The sequence below is a fragment of the Opisthorchis viverrini genome (genome assembly GCF_000715545.1).
Source record: "Opisthorchis viverrini unplaced genomic scaffold opera_v5_1, whole genome shotgun sequence".
Taxonomy (NCBI): domain Eukaryota; kingdom Metazoa; phylum Platyhelminthes; class Trematoda; order Opisthorchiida; family Opisthorchiidae; genus Opisthorchis; species Opisthorchis viverrini.
The window spans coordinates 8,913,238-8,917,119 of NW_008751657.1; positions in this window are offsets into that span (position 1 = coordinate 8,913,238).

The following is a 3,882-nucleotide window of genomic DNA, read 5'->3' on the forward strand; positions in this document are numbered from 1 at the left end:
TGTGCGTACTTGACGTGATTTTTCTCTTGAATCAGTTGGTTTCCACTGTTTATACCGCCTGTAAATACAAAATTTGTTTCTTTTTCACATTCCTGATTTTGTACTGTCACCGAGTTCCACATTGGGTGTGATATTGCAACTTTGACCCACTACTAATAGTTTTACCGTAAGTCCTGTCTTCAAGCTGGTAGGCTGACTACACTCCTCTGAACATACCAGCTCTCCCAACAAGGAACATTTTGAACTTCACACCCCTATCACTCTCGTCTGAACATCCCTCCCCCTGTCCTGTTCACACCACAGACGGAAAGCACTGCAGTCGAGTTTCGCTGTTATTTGAGCAAAACCTAAGTGCCTACCCACGGTCGGATACCTTACATAAGAAGCGGGCGTTTTAACACTGCTCCACCAGCGCATTCTGAACTTATCTGAATTGCCTAGTCTGCTCAGGTGAACGTGTTTTCGCTTGGGTGATTTGACTGACACGGTCAAAGATATGCACCGCTGATGAGATCTAATAAGAGTGAAACTCAAGTCCAGTGCTCCCATCCTTTGGTGTGAACTCTCCTGCATAATTTTGCCAAGATAAGAGGAACGCTACTCAAACGACTATACGTGTAATTCTGAGTTCCACAAATCCCACGACCGCCAGCTAATTTCAATCAGCAGTTGTAGACTTTATCCTTTTTTCCTCCATGCGAATGTATTCAGTCGTCTTTGGAATCGTGATGCACTCGATCATTCAGTTCATCGAACCTATTGATGGGTGAGCCTAATTACACATAGATGCTCAGATATATAAAATCTTATATTCTTCTGCTAAACAACGAGCGTTCAGGTCAATAAGAGGGAGATCAGCAGCCAATTTCAAGGCGTTCCTGTGGTGACTGTTGTCCATTTGTGAATCTATAGTCTTATCCAATTGACCACTTGCGCAGTTCACAAGGTGGTTCATCACTCTATCACACTTTAGTTCTAACCCTCAAGATGAAAGGCGGACCATAGGGATTTGTTTGGTACAACTAATGTTCATGCCTCCTGGTGCTTGGGTGCGGGAATGATTTGTCTGAATGGTATTAATCTCGAGAATGATCTCAATAGTCTGGATTTTGGTAGGCCGGGTGCGGGTTATCCAGGAGGGTTGTCTATATTATGGTAACTGCTAATTTCGAGGGGTAATCTTGTGGTCGTTTATAGACCAATTCCGGTGCAATCCCATTGCGAGCCGCTGAAATCCTGTGGAGTGTTTATTTGGCTCCGAGTAACATTGACACTGCTTTTTCAATTTTGGGAAGCTTGTGGTTTGTGGTAACATCGTGCGATAAAAGTGAATGTTCTCCTCCCAAGCAGGTCATTTATTTTGCGTTTGCCTCAGCAGCATGAAGCGATGGTCATGTGGCGCACAAGCTACCTGGAATCAGCAGCTACGAAACCTTCGCTCGCTGATTCCAACAACACAATCTCTTGTCGAAAGTGGCGCGTGCGCTCGGTGAGAAAATTATATTAAAGTCTACGGATGTGTGCTGAACAAAACAGACATTTGGATTAGTGATAATGTGGGAATCAAGTGAGCTCCGAATAATAAACCCGTTTGCACTGTCTTCCAACGGAGTATTCAGCTGCCTCGTAGTTCACTTTCACTTGAGTACAAAGTGTAAGGGCATTGTTCCTCATCGAATTTACGGGATGCTTGATGCGAAGCTAAAATTGCTACCGAAAGAGGTCCGATCTTTAACATGGGTATTTCCAATATATTTAGGATAATTGGTTTTTGGAACGCAGGTGTGCTTCCAAGCATGTCGATATGATAGAATGGAGATTCCGCTTTGATTATCGTAAACTTTCTGATTGGAAGGTTCGCAAAGATCTCGACTGTTCCTGTCTAGGTTTAGGGAACCTGATAGTATCTCAAGTCTCGTGCTTACTTTGGATGCCGTGGCAGCTCTGCATCGAACGAACCTTACAGCTGAACCATTTTTCCATTACCTGGGATTGGACTCGCACATCACGGATCAGTATTCGTATGCAGAAACCGTGTCCTTCCGAGCAATCGTCCAGCCCCATGTGGACAGCTATAGGCTGTTTGATGATTTCAACTTAGAATAATTATCCGGATTTAATCAGGGGTGCAACGACAAGAATTCCCTTTGGTAACTGTTTTATCCAACGATATGATGCGGTAACCAATGAGTCCGGACACTGAGCTTTTGTTTAAATTACACAATGTGACTATCGTGATCTCGGTGTTTTCTATTCTTGGGTGAGTTCAGGTATCGCTTATGAATCTGACTGACGTTCGTTAGTCTTCACATACACTATTCCATCTTGAATTTTTGATTCGAAGACAGACACCTACTTTCACGTGATCTCAACTACTGTGATACGTGCAAAACATTGCAGTCAAATCTGCAGAAGTTGAACACATGCTCCTTTTGTTGATTCACTGAAAGACCGACCGACCACTTCAAACATCAGAACAGTTCGTAGTTCATTTTCGAAGTGTCGTCAAGTTTCTCATAGTTAATGTGTTTGTTTTGTAAATGTTGGTGGATGATATGTATGCCTTGCTATTTATGCCTGTCTATAAATGTCTTATGCGTATTTTGCGTTGTTTACAATATGTTTGCCACAACAGAGCCGTACATCGTCTCCAAGGACGATTTGTCATGTTTCCCTTCGTTTGACCAGAAAAACCACGGTACGTCACACAGTCTTGCATTTGAGAGTGAGCACAACTACGGACGAATTTATCATTACGGCCACACTTGAGAGATTCATGCAACTGGAGACGATGACTTTTCAGCAGACGCGGGTACGTGCCACCGTGAGAGCCACTGTAGAGTGCCGAAGAGCTCACTTATCCAAACTCCAGAGCGACATGTATATGGATGGAAAAATAATGGAGACACTGTCACACGAGTACGTGAATGCGATGCATCTACTGTTACTGGGATAAATAGAATCTAGTGAGCTATCCAACTGAAGGTGTGGTTATCGTCGGTGTAACTCTTCACTTTATTACAGCACTGGTCGACTGCAACCTGATTTTTAGAGGAGGTATCCATGGTGAGGCGAAAGTTGCTGAGCAGTGCCTAGCGGCCTCCATTTGATGGGTTACTGCAGAGAAACCAAATTATGAGCGGTAATCACAGGTGTGTTGTTGGTGAGTGTGGATTTCCTGTAATCGTCGAAGGTCCGAGTTGTGTAACGGGAGTTCGATAAAACAGAAAGGATCACATACCGACTGAACAGTGGTCGTTCAAAAGATGAATGGCCTAAAATTCTCTTAATTGCATAGACTTATTTCCTTGAGGGGAATCATTTGAAGAGGTTGATTGAAATGCATTTTCTGGAGAATGTGTTGACCTAGCAGGCTCCCAAAGTGTAATTTAAGTCTCAGAAAGCTAACTAACTTTATCCATTTTAAGGGATGGTCTTCTCTAATAGGGCACAGTATTATGGTATAGGAACCTAATCGAGTTAATGCATACATACTGGAGGATGTATTTCTTGACAGTCGTGCTCTCTGAAGTACGCAAAATATTATTGATATTTATCGGAATCGGGTACGATCAACGGCGACCTGAGAACGAGCGCACGAATCCCCAGCTATGACGCGAGCCCAACCACTGCTAGCGCAGAAAGAGAAGAAGACCAGACCTTCAGAAGAGGGTTTTTACTGCGTCAACCGAAGGCGAATTACAGTGACAGCAACATCGTATATATATATATATATATATATATATATTCGGGCGACCTTGGGGAGGGATAAATCAGTTAGTGTACACAAAGTATAACTGGCCAACAGGAAAAGGGCGCAGTCTTTTTAGATTAAGGTGCAACATGGCGGAAAAGGTGCGAAATTTAAAAATTCAAAATTTT